The sequence below is a fragment of the Diabrotica undecimpunctata genome, chromosome 4 (genome assembly GCF_040954645.1).
Source record: "Diabrotica undecimpunctata isolate CICGRU chromosome 4, icDiaUnde3, whole genome shotgun sequence".
NCBI lineage: Eukaryota > Metazoa > Arthropoda > Insecta > Coleoptera > Chrysomelidae > Diabrotica > Diabrotica undecimpunctata.
The window spans coordinates 24,752,715-24,767,096 of NC_092806.1; the positions used below are offsets into that span (position 1 = coordinate 24,752,715).

Here is a 14,382-nt window from a genome sequence, read left to right on the forward strand (position 1 = left end):
TTCTGCTAGTTCCATTTTTTATTTTTTGAGCTCGTTAAGTACTGATGCCTGTACTCCTGGTTTATTTAATATCAGGATGTTCCAAGTACCGAGTGCGTAGTCCATATTTCTTTGTTTAAGTCGTCGTTGATAAGACCGATCTATCTAAGGCTTATTTAAAGGTCTCGTGGTTTTGTACTTTTTACGGTAATGGGTTATCGGCTCATTGCCCAACCTGGAGGACCAGAATTCTCTCTCACGGTTTATTCTCTTAGCCAATATGTTTCAGTATTTAAGTGCCAGAAACTCGCCTTTCACACCCTCTCGTCTGCTACATAACGAACACTCATTGTACACTCTTTCATCTCTTTCTCTTTCATCGGAAACAGTGGATATTACTCGGAGTTTTGTCTCAGTATGAGCATCAACAACATAAGATACGCTGATGATACTGTCATTTTTGCAGACATTCTTAAAGGTCTGCAGACACTTGTCTCCAGGGTGGCAGAAGTAAGTAGCAGGTTTGGGCTTGATTTTAACATCAAAAAAACCAAATACATGCTTATAAGCAAAAATAGAATACCACCTGGTCAATTACTAGTTAACCAACAACCTATAACACAAATCACCAACTTTTGTTATCTGGGTGCAAACTTAAATGAACAGTGGGACCAATCGACGGAAATTAAGATAAGGATCGAGAAGGCAAGATCAGCTTTCGTCGAAATGAAAAAAAAATCTTTAACAGCCACGATATAAAATTGGAAATAAAAGTTCGTTTACTAAAATGCTACGTATTCTCCGTTCTTTTATATGGCGTGGAGTCATGGACTTTAACTGAAGCATCACTGAAGAGACTCGAAGTATTTGAGATGTGGTGCTATAGACGCATGTTGAGGATTTCTTGGATAGACAGAGTTACCAACGAAGAAGTACTACATAGAATGGGTAAAGAGCGCGAACTAGTCATAACCATAAAACGTCGCAAACTAGAATACCTGGGCCATATAATGCACAATGAACAACGATACAACCTACTTCGGACCATACCTTAAGGTAGGTGCATGGGAAAAGAGGTCCAGGACGGAGAAGAATATCCTGGCTGCATAACCTGCGAAAATGGTTTAACTTAACCACTACCGGACTTTTCAGGGCAGCAGTCAACAAAGTCAGAATAGCCATGTTAGTGTCCAACATTTGTAACGGACAGGCACCCATACTGCCTTCAAGATCCTTTACCTAGGTTAAATCACCAAAAACCTAGAGAATCACACCTACGAATATACCTTAAGTTTTCTCTACCTGAATTTAATAATAAATGACAGGAACAACCTAAGTCAAGAAATACAAGCACGGATTCTTAAGGGAATACGTGTTAAGACTGAATAAAATAGCAAATTGGGAGACTGAATTAGGAGTCTAAACTAAGAAACTAAGAGGGTTAAAAATTTATTAGGTCATGGATGTGAAACGTGGACTCTAAAGCATAGTGAAAATCGATTGAGAATTTTTGAACGCAAAATATTACGTAAAAAACAGATATTGGGACCGACCCATTGTACCGATGGTAAGTGGAGAATTAAAATGAACTACAAGCTAGACAAATCAATGCATAGCATAGGCATAGTTAGATTTGTAAAGTAACAAAGACTATTTAAAAAAATGGCGCATAATAGTGCTGTTAAATTAATCCAGAGAAACACCTCAGAAAAAAGAACAAAAAGAAGACTCCGTAAAAAAAGAATAGAGAATGTAAAGAAGGACCTTAAAGCAACATTAGGTAGTGGAGAAGAAAAATAGCCGACAAAGCAGAGTGGAAGAATATTGTTAAGCAGTTATTGTTTTAGCGCCTAGAGAAGAAGAACAAGAGGTCCATTCGAATCGCTTTATGTGTTTTATTGTTTTCCTTCTTCTTTTATAGTCCTTCTATTTTTTCCCTTTTTGTCCTTCTTTTAACTTTTCTTGTTAAGTTCTGTTTGGGAATGGTTTTCATAATTTTTCTTTCTAGTAATTTTCATTTTTCTTTCTTGTCGATTAAGTTCGTTTTTATTATATAGTCGACAATACTCTTCTGAATTTATTTCCATATTTGTTCAATTATTCTATGACTGTGTTGATACATTACACCCTTTTCAATTCTTAATGATTTCGTCTACTTTTTTATCTTTTTTCTGTGCTTTGTCGTTACACAGTTTTCTTATCTTTTCTTGTAATTCTTCTATTGTCGGACATTTTACAATTACTATACCGTTTTTACTATACCGTTTTTCTAAACGGTAAATAAAGCTCCAATCGTTTGAAATAGGAATTGCACAATGTTTTCAAGTCATTAGATTATAATATCGTTTAAAAGTATCCGATTTATTAATATAAACAAAGCAGTAAAGTAATTTTTAACCATGAACTATAAACATTTTCTCTTAAAGTTCTGTTTGGTTTTTAGTAGAGATCAAAAGCTATTCATAAGATTCCTTTAAGAACTTAGTATTGACATTAAATACCTTCTGATAATATCCAAGAATTTATTGTAATACGATCCATATAACAAAAGTGCGTAATCTAAAATGTCCCATTGCCTGGTCTAATATAGTACGATCGAGCATATGCCACAACGTCTCTGGCCTACTATAGTTTATCACTCTTATCAAGGAAGTACCTGTCTACAAGCGAACAGCGAAATTTACCTGACGATGACACTTGATCCCATTCAATGGATATGCAACATAGAAGTGGCCATTTTTACCGGTGTTGTGGGTAGCCGGATTACTTGTAAATGATGTCGTTTGCAAGAGGTCGCCATTACGATAATTGTCTTGGTTAGATCTGATTAGAAGGTGATATATTTTTATTTGTTGATGGTAACGATTCCTTCTTCCTATTAATGTGTATTTTATTCGATGTCGGAGTTCGGTTTATTGCATTCCGTTAATATCATCTTGTTTTTAACAGGAATTGCTTAGTAATAATTAAAAATTAAGAAAATATGCTCCATACTTTGTGTAACATTATGGTTTCCTTTCGTAACTTGTAACGTTATACACTACCAATACTAAGTTGTTATCGGTGAATCATAAAGTATAATAATTGTCAGTTATATTTTATAATAGACACTTTGCTTTTTAGTTTTGTTAGTGTCTGGAGGACTTTTTATTCTACTCTTGCCGTTTCAATATTAAATTTCACTTACGTATCTTTGTATTTATATTTATACTCTTTTATACATAACTTAAGAATGTCTTAGAAAGAAGAAATTAGCTTCTTGGTCTCTTCCGCATTCTGGGTGGAATAAACAATGTTTGAAAATAAAAGCATACGTGAGGCAAATATTTACAAAGACAGTGGATCAGAGCAGCTAGAGCAGATTAGTAGTGGTTCTTTTATTATTAAGTATTTGTGTGTTAAGGCAGTATTACAAATTCTTAGACGGTTAATCATAACCTGGATTCTTCGGTTTGAAGGATTATCCAGGAAAGCAGTTGCTTTTAGGCAGATTACATTTAATTTTGTACCTTACTATAAGTTTTCCCAATGATTTTGCCATGTATTAGTAGTGGATTTTAACCAGGTTCTTTAGATCGGTGTAGAGATGTGCTTTATTTTTGCAGTTACCAAATAAAAACCGCTTCCTTTTCTAATGATCGGAATGAATGTTTGTAGTTCATTTGTTATTGTTTGCAAACTAGTGTTTTTGGTATATATTTGTTTCATTCCCAGTAATGCGTTTAATGAGTCGGTTATGATAATGCACTTCATCGTTCTACTCTGATGATTAGGCTTTCCAAAATAGCTGTGGCGTCGCCTGTCAGTATACTGCAGTTTGTAGGTATCGTTATTCTATAAGAATTTTCTTTACAGTAGTAGGCAGCAGCGTGACCATTATGAGTTTTGGAGGCATCAGTAAAGATTTGCAAATAGTTAGGATCCTGGTCTATAATTTCCATAAATAGCTACTTAATTATTGTGGAATTTGAAGTTGATTTGAGTTACTTTGGAAAAAAGTTTGCATTTATACATCGAGTTGATTTCTATCGAAAATTTTGAGCTTTATTTTTCTATGAGGGGTGTAGAGTTTTTAGTCTTTTTGTTAGGAGGAAGATCAGGGTTAATACAGGATGCTGGTTATTTGCAATATAATTTAAGGATACTTGCTGTCGTCTTATAAGAAATGGGGGTTTTCCACTTAAAACTTGCATCTTACTAACCGAAATAGTTTTAAAATCACCCAATGCTAATCTCAAAAGCTGTAGATTGTTCTGCATGCGGCATCGTAACATATACAATAATAATAAATTTTACTTCTAATGAGTAATTTATTAAGACTAATTTATATTTTATAATCAATAATATTTTCGTTATATTTAATCTCTTTTAGCAGGAATGCTAGAGTTAATTTATTTGCAAATTCTAATTTAAAGTTCTCTCAAAAGTTAGACCTAGAAAGTTGAGCTTTATAATGGAAATAATTGCTTGGAACTAGAACTCTATGCTTAAGCAAAGAGGTATTCAATAAATCTAATAGAATTAATTTAGCTCCGAATGGTAAGTTTTTTATAAAATGTTACAATATAATCTGGTCCTGCAGATGTATTTTTTAGATTTGACAGAGACAATTCTAAATCTTAAAGAGTTATAGGAGCATTTAAGGCACTGTCAGAATTGTTTATATGAATTGTTAAAGCGTCTATATTTTTCTTGTATATGAGGGATTCGTAAGAAATATTTTTGTCGCTAGAATTTTGTTCATAGTGATCAGCTAAAGCTTCTACGAATTTATATTGGCAAGTAATTAATTCATTATTGTGTGATAAGGTGATTATGTCTAAAAGAATTAGAGCCTTTGAGTTTACAAATTTTAGTCCAAATAACCTCGGAGGGCATTAAAGAATTAATAGATGATTAGCGGACCAACTCGAGATCGAGTTTTGATGTAAGTTTTGCTGATATTTAAGAGGGGCGGAGTCTAACGATCCATCGTTTCATGAATTAATTTTAAATTAATAATTTCGTGAACTTACATTTTTGAACTCTACGTTGAATTCTCTATTGATTTAACTAATAAAAACGAAACCGGAAGTCGACCTCAAAACCGGAATGTAATTTTTAGTTCATCAAATGTCGACATGGATATTATTTAGCAGTTAATTTTGCATGCTGATCACAAATCCGGTGTCAGATTTGCTCTATCTTGACGTTTTATGCGCGTTTCGGGTCACTTCCGGTGTCGGATCGCAACCGGAAGTACATATTTAGATTCGTCTCGACGAGACCTTTCGATCCATATATACATTGTAGGGTCTAAAACTTAAAGCAAATTTTAACTTCCGGTCATCTCAAAACCGGAAGTGAATTTTTGTACCAAAAGTATATCTTGACAATCTCATACGTAATACTAATAATATTCCGAAAAAATGTTTTAATTATCTAATATGGTTTTTGAGTAAAGTGGTGGACAAGAAAAGAGCTTAGCGTTTTAGTATATAAGATACGTACTCGCTCCAGTTATTTCTTCTTATCAAAAATGAAAATAGTAAACTACCGGAAAACGATGACTCGAAAACCAATGGTCTTTCGAGCCAGATGACATTTTTTAGTATTATGTAAATAAGTCTACTTACCTATTAATTCGTTCCAGGTATTGCGTATTCACAATCTTTCCGTTTTAAGTTTTTCCCTGAAACTGAAATATTTTTGAGCAAAACAGTAGGAATTAATTAAATCTGGATAATTTAAAAATAAACATAGATACACCGGTAAAGAAAAAGTAAATTCTAAATAAACCTTATAAAGAGAAATGAGAATATAAATTGAAATTAAAATTGCAATAACAATGCTAGATGTATCTAAGCCAATTAATATCCAGTAATATTTAAGATATCCAGTCGACAGATCCAGGAAATTTGATTGAAGTCACTTCACGTTATATTGCACAACCATATAGTTCTAATAGTTCTAATATTCATATCAGACCATGTTCTAACCGTTCCAGATATGAAAATACCGCTCTGCCAAGTGAAGACGATACGTTCTTATGGAAAATAAATTTTTTTTTCCATTGTTAATGTTAGTTCTACAATCTACATTATTTTCTACATTAGATCTACAATATATTTTATTTAATTATAATAGATATGTGTGGCTTAGTCCCATTAAAATTGTAATTGCTTTAAGATGCCAAAAGAAAGTAGCTTTAGAACAATACGGTGGAGAAGAGCACGATCGTCTACATGACGGCTAAGGTCTCCCAGGGATTTGTTTTGGGCGCGACACTATGGAACCTGTCATATGACCGGATTATGAACTGTGAATGCGAAGAGGGCACAATTCACTTAGCATTTGCGGATGACCTCGCTATGCTGGTAGTGGCGCGGGATGAATCAGATCTCAAATACAGGGTTCAGAACGCAGGCAGAACACAGTATGGACTGAAACACGCAGCCGTGAAAACCAAAGCTATCATTCTGAAGGGGAAATGCAACAGACAAACTGTTTATCTACAATGTGCGGGACCGTGTGCAACACCAAAGAAATACGAAAAGTACCTGGGAGTGAAGTTGCACCAGCATGGAAAGTAAAAGATCATGTGCGGGAGGTGATCCGGAAGGCTACGAATAATGCGGTTACGTTGGAAAGGGTGATACTCAACATTGGGGAACCCAAATCCGAAACAAGGAGGGCCTTACACGTTTTTGTGCAGTCGATCGTACTCTACGCGGCACCAGTCTTGACTTAGATAGTAGAGATAATGGTTCTCTCAGAACACGGGTGTTTTAGGGCCCACCTCTCTAGATTCGGAAAGGCTGACACGGATGAATGCCTATATCGGGAACACTCAGACACTGTGACACGTACGATGTTGGAGTGCAACAGATGAATAGTAGAAAGGAACAAAATAGAAAGAGAGACAGGTGTGAATTTTGTTGCAATGAGGGAAATTGATTAAGAAAATGATTGCAAATAAAGCAGGTTGGACTAGTCTACAAGTCAGTGATCGTGCAGTGATCAAGAAGAAAGAAGAGAAAGAAAGACAGCTGGACTAACGGCAAAGGTAAGAGGAACAGATGATGTAAATTAATGAAATACTTTTTGATAATACGCCAAAAATGTTATCGAGAATGTGGTGAAGGAGGAAATGCTCGTCTGGAAGTGATACCGTACTAGGAGCGATGAGGGTCTCCCACACGCTACCTGGGATGGGATTTCTTTACCTCGGAAGTACCTCGGAAACTAACGCCGGTGGTATGAAGAACAAATCCTGCACTAAGGTTAGTCAGGCAACGTCCTGGATGGAGTCTCTTAATGCTTTGTCTTTGAGATTCCAGATCCGCCTCTATAAAGATAAAAAAAAGTTATACGTGATAATTTTTGCAATAGCTTGGGATGTATTATATGACAATTATACATATAAAAAGAGCTGTGTTACTTGTTATAATATGGCAATGTTGCATTGTTACAATGCCTTATTCGGTATTCATCCAGCAAAAAAGGAATCTTTAAAAAGACTAAGCCACTTAGTAGATCATATTTATTACGATGCAGTTAAGGTCTTTAAAGTCATTAGGACAGCATAAAAATTTATGGTATACTCTTATTATGTATTTAGTGTTTACCAAACTAAATCTAGTGACAATTAGAGAATGGCAATCTAAAGATTTCATACAATATTCACCCAATTAAAAGATTGTTCTCCCATTTTTAAAGCAAACGGCAAAAATATTTAAAAAATGGGGGGACAAACATTTAGAAATTTACGTTTAGAAGATAAATAAAATGGTCAAGCAGGTAAATGCAGTAAATAGATAGCATTTAATAGTGCATTTTTTTAATTATACGTGAACACAAAAGCGTCAGTTACATATGGTTTTTAATGAAAAAGAATCTATAGGTTCCAAAATAATAACAAAAGAAGTTCCTATAGAACAGTTGTCATATTTTAACATTTTAGAGTGCAATATAAGTTAAGAGTATAAAATATTCAAAAAAACTACATAAATATCAAATGATGTGTGACACTATACAAAGAACACTACAAAATAAGACAAGTAAAGAAATAAATTAATGACAGAACCAATATTAACATACGGAAGTGAAACTTATGCACTTCTAAAACAAGACCCAAGAGAAAGAGAAACAATAGAACACACTCTGAGCGATTACATAGTAAATGACGACATAACGGCTGAATTGAAGATCTCAATAAACGACAAAATAAATCAAAATTCTTTAAAATGAGGAAAACACATTCACAGAATGGAAGAAGACATATTACTTGAACAAGTAATAAACTACAGACCAAAACAAAGAAGAGACGTGTGTAGGCCCAAAAGAAGATAGCTAGAAAGGAGAAGGAATAGGCAGCAAGTTAAATCCTTGAAATGCAAAAGAAGAAGACAAAATTTAAGTATAAGATATGCAGTTACCGTTCCACTAGCTGATGACGAAAATCCTTAGAGAAAAATGTAAAGAAACTTAGTGATGGTTGACGTCAATTCGAAAGAAAGATTTACGAGAAAGAAAAACAGGTAATCATAATCAAAAAGAAGCAAAACGTACCTATTTATAAATAAAGTGATTAATGGAAATATATGGGGGTAGCAGGTTAAGTACAAACTTGATCTTTAATAAGAAGTTAAACTGACAATTGTTCAAGCTTGAGACAATTTGTCTATCTTATTTCATGTAATTAAAAGCTGGATATTCGAGATATAAACCCTGAATAATGTAGAGGCAATCAAAATTCGTTTATTCGTGTATTCGAGCGAATTTTGAATATTCTTTATTGAATTGAATTTTTTTATTTCATATTTTATTTAATTGATTTATTTCTTTATTTTATTGAAGAAAAAAAATGAAGGAGCCCTAAATATAATAAATACCAAAGAATAACAATCAAGAAGGCTCAAAGGTATTTATCACGTATTAGAATAGAGTAAGACAGAGCATCATTTGACCGATAATCTCCAATGATGGTGTCGGCACATGTAGGAAAAGAAGATTAAATTGTCTGCGTTATAATATTTTTATAAAATACATACAAACGTGACAATATTTTTATAAGATACCCAAAAACTAGATCTATCATAATATAAACTACTGTTGCAAAATTTAATTTTTTTTTATAAAACACATATTTAACGAAAATATTAATGATACTGCTTACACATACGCCAACACAAAAGATTTTACTATTATCAGCTCATATCCTGCTAAAAACAAGATAATTTTTAAAAAAAATTCATTTGTCTGATTAAAATTAGGCTAAACCGATGCTGCACCCATAGTTCACTTAGAACATTGGTGTTAGTTCAATTATTTTTATTGCGTTATTTTACATTCTCATTATATATAATTGCACCAAGTGAGCAGCATTAAACTTTATTATTTTCCGACCAATGGATAGGCGCACTGAATGCATTTCTAATATTTTCCCATCGCCAATAATTGATCATAAATAATAGGTACGGCCCACAAATACCTGTCCTCTTTGAACTAACCGTTTTCAACAATAACACGCGCTTTTTTTTTCGAGGAAAAGTAGTTTCACAGTCGATAGAAATTGTACCACAATTATGTAGGTGTTTAATAATTATACAGCGTGCAATGAAAACTTGTCCAACTTATTGCCTTTCGCACAGCACTAAAGTTTATGAAAAACAAGAAATAGAGAAGGTAATTATAGATATAAAAAGTCATAAAGTACTTGGTGAAGATAATATCTTAACTAATATGTTAAAATAAGAGAAAAACGTATAAACTATATAAATATGGCATAGATTCGGAACAAACAATGAATACAGAGCGTTATTGAAAGAAATCAGCAAATAGTGCCGCAAAGATAAAGCTAATTATATTTCTCAAATATACAGAGAGATAGAGAAACATGGCTGTCAAAATGAACTAGATCAGAAGTTCTTAAACCAATTCAAGATCGAAAGAGGTGTTAGACAAGGATGTCTGACTTATTCAACATTTATGGTGAAGATATCATGAGGATGGCTTTAGATGGATGGGCGGTGGAGTAACAGTGGCTGGTAGAAAAATCGACAATTTAAGATTTGCTGATCTCGGGTCTAGTATAACTAACGATGGTAATTGTGAAGCAGAAGTTCAGAGATGTATTGGTATGGCAAAACATGCGATGAGTCGCGTAACTAAGGTTTGGAATGACCGATCTATCTCTCAAAATATCAAGATAAGACTATGTAACGTTATAAACGTCACATCTTTAATAATTTATATTTAAATAATTATTTTATTTTAATTTCTTTAATAATTTATTAATTCCTTAACCTCCAGCTTTGTTTTTACTATTTTTTATTCAAAAAGTGGTTGGCGCCCTCTGTCTTTCTTTTCTTTCTCTTTCTTTCTAGTAAAATAAATATTTGCCTTCTCTCTTTCTGTCCGGTAGACTAAATATTCTGGTTTATGTTGACAGTAAAGCTAATTCCATCAGATAGGCTTACGTCCTATGTCATTTGTGCTAACTTAATTTCAGTCTCCCAATTAGTTTCTGTCAATCAGCTTTTCTGACATAGTGGGATATGTTTTTTTTGTCTATTTCTAAAATTTATAAAAGAAGGCAAAAATTATTATAACCTTTATTTTATGGTCTACAACATTCTCTTGGGGTAAATACTTTCATTGTACTCTTTATTCTATAATTATGACAGCATTCTCAATATTCGTAACCTCACTTCTTTTGAAAGCACTTTTTTTCAATTATATGCATGTAGGACTAGTTAACAGAATTTAACTAAGTAATGATAATTATATTTCATTTTATCCTTGCCATACGCTATTTGTTTAATTGTAATTTTGTAATATGGCAAGGAAATTACATCCTTTATGATATGTCTCTAATACGAGCTGTTTCTTGTATTTTAGTTTATTGGCCGTATTTCAAATTTTATTGGCTGAATTAATTAACCGTATTCCAGACTTTATTGGCCGTATTATGAAAATTTATTGATCATTGGAGGACCTAACCACTTAATTGGGAGACACTCACATGGTATAACTACAGCTCACAGGAGGACCTAACCGTCTAATTGGGAGGACACACAAGCAGCTCATTGATGCCATCGTTGCCATAAGTATTACCCTCACTATATTTATTGTAGAGCATTGCCAGGGTTGATTGTTTCCTGTTTTTAATAAATATGATTAGCTAAAATTTGTTTTATTTGCTATCAGCTGGGGTTCAGGTTTGATTCCTAGTTTAAGACAAGACGAACTCACACTTGAGATACTGAGCTAGGCGAAGCATAGACGAAGCTCCCATGGTTGATTGAGGTATTATTTTTATAATAGTATTTCAATTCTCTTTGGTGGTCTTATCGTTACACATTGGCGCCCAACGTTACTTGTTTTATTCGAAGAATTGAGCTCTGAATTTTTAGTTTGGCAAATAACAAGCTTTAATAAACATTTTTTTTTTATTTATTTTTATGTGTCCATATTTTCATTGTTTGCAGTTAATTATAATATTTACATACTTTTTACTATTTTTATATACATTAATTTTCACACGTTGGGTTAAAAAGTATTGCCATTTTATATATTTCAGCATATTTGATTTATATTTTATACTCAGATATTTTTACATATTTTTTTATGACGGTAGGTACTTTTATACTGATTTAAGTGGTCTGTTTTTTTTTACTTAACCAGTTTTTGTGGAGAGCCTACTTTAATTACTTTCTTATTTTTTTTAAATTATTTCTTCAAGATGCTACCTAGACATCTAAAGGCAGATGAATTATCATATGAAATTCTTATTAGTAATGTCTCTGTCCCAATTACAGTATAGGAAAAATAAAAAAAAATTTCTGGACTTCTTTCTCAGGAAGCCAGTAACCGTAGTTTTTCTGATGTTTCGGTCAATTTATCTTTTGATGTTGATTATCAACAAGCTATTCTGCCTATTCTGATTTTATCATCACTCTGTCTTTATTTTTATATACTTACCTGATTTGTCTTTAATTGTTAACTAGACTTCATACTATGTGTATAGCATGCTATTTTGCAAAGAAAGTCGTTGTACTTCCAAAGAAGAATTTCTGAAGACAGAATTCTTCAACAATGTGTATCTGAATATATCAGATATATTGCCCCTTCATTATTAATTTTCTCCCCTGATTAGTCTGATGAATACTAAAATTCATTTTGTAATATGCATTTATATTACCCTAAACATTTCTCTCAAAAACTGTATATATTATAATTATTACATTTTTATTATAAACTTTATGCTACACCATCTTACTGGTTACTTTATAACAGTACCTTATTTAATTTCAGTTTCATGAATACTGAAATTCATTGAGTAATTTTTTATTTTTCCAGAGATATTCTCTGTAGTAATTAATTAATGGTAAATTAATAATTTCAGTGAGATGAATACTTCAATTCATTCGCTCACAGGAGGACCTAACCATCTTACTGGTTACTTTATAACAGTACCTTATTTAATTTCAGTTTCATGAATACTGAAATTCATTGAGTAATTTTTTATTTTTCCAGAGATATTCTCTGTAGTAATTAATTAATGGTAAATTAATAATTTCAGTGAGATGAATACTTCAATTCATTCGCTCACAGGAGGACCTAACCGTCTAATTAAGAGGACACACATGCAGCCCATTGATGCCATCGTTGCCTTAAGTATCCCCTCACTATATTCATTGTTAAGCATTGGCAGGGTTGAATGTTTCCTGTTTTTAATAAATATGATTAGTTAAAATTTGTTTTATTTGATATCAGCTGGGGGTTCAGGTTTGATTCCTAGTTTAAGACAAGATGAACTCACACTTGAGATACTGAGCTAAGCGAAGCATAGACGATAAGCTTCCATGGTTAATTGAGGTATTATTTTTATAATACCTTTGGTATTATAAAATTTCAATTCTCTTTGGTAGTCTTATCGTTACAACTGGTGAATGCCCTTGTATTCCCAACATTTCTATACAGGGTATAGATTTGGACTCTTCGCGGACGCGTTCGCCAAAAAATTAATGCCTTTGAGATGTGGTGCTGGAGAAGAATGCTGCGCATACCTTAGATAGCACATAGGACAAACGTTTCCATTCTAAACCAACTAGAGATTTAAAAAAGGCTGTCTACAATATGTCTGCAAAGTATTCTGCAATTTTTCGGTCACATGGTTCGCAGAGGTGACGATAGTTTTGAGAGATTTGTTTCTGGAAACTTTCCGGAGAGAAGATCAAGATAACGATCACCAACTAGACGGTCAGACCAAATTAAGAAACGACAAGAGAGAGATACATAAATATGCTTTTAAACAAACTTGTGTTTTAAAGAAAAATACTGTAAAGGTGAAACAACGTTACTACAATCTTGACGCATAAGAAACAAAAACAAGCAGTTAGATTAACTATAGACCTATAGAAATATATTTAAAACCTATGGATCAATATACAAAAAAAACTAAAAACCGACCCATATAATTACAGAGAAATAATGCTGCTACATTAAAATCGCTAATAAAAATTGTGTCACACAAGTTAACTAACACCGTAGGCATATGAGGAGAACAACAAGGATTCAGGATAAATAGATCTCTAACCGACGCGATCTTCACAGTACGACAGCTAGTAAAGAAGTCCATAGTGTCTATAAAACACAGCAACAATCAGTGAACTTAAGAGTCGCAATAAAATAAAAATAAAAACCTAACAATAAACAGAGGTTAATCTTTGTATGTCGGTATATTTTATTTTTTATTTAAAAAAAAAAAATAAAAAAAAAAAAATATACCCACATACAAAGATTAACCTCTTTTTGTTATACGTGGTATACAGCCAGCTGCAGGAATTATTTTCCTTGTGGATTTTAACAATAAACATCCCATACTTTTACTCAAAGCACACAGACTTACGGAATTGATTATAATTGAATCAGTTCACCGTTCATATTTTCATCCAGGTACAAAAACCTTGTAATACTTGTTGCTTCAGCAATATTGGATCTTATTCCCTTAAGCGGCAATTTATAAATGTTTGTTAGGATGCATTACGTGTTTTCATTCGAAACCCAAGTCATATAATCCTTTTATGGCTGATTTGCCTCATCCCGCGTGTCTCAGTTAAAAGCATTCTCATCAGTTTGTATCGATTTCGCTGGTCCATTCCTGATTTTGATGAGCAAACATAGAGGAGCGAACACATTTAAGGGTTATGACTGTTTATTTGTTTGTACCGCTACTAAGGCTATTTATTTGGAAGCCACATCTGATCTTAGTTTATAGTCCTTCTTAGCAGCGTTTCATTGCACGAAGAGGTAGGTTTAATTATTAAATTGTTAGTGATCAGGGCACTAATTTTAAAAGTGCTAATAATCAATTGATAGAATTTGCTCAAAATGCAGCTCAAAATTAGACATTTTTTA

General features: G+C 32.9%; 1 protein-coding gene across 1 annotated transcript in view; it reads right to left on the bottom strand.

Annotated features, from left to right (window-relative positions):
• Positions 1 to 14,382, bottom strand: part of LOC140439328 (knirps-related protein-like) — a 594,429-nt gene that overhangs the window by 251,160 nt on the left and 328,887 nt on the right. The window contains exon 2 of the mRNA XM_072529171.1: positions 5,595 to 5,656. The gene's annotated coding sequence lies outside the window, so the exon portion shown is untranslated. The remainder of the gene's footprint in view (positions 1 to 5,594; positions 5,657 to 14,382) is intronic.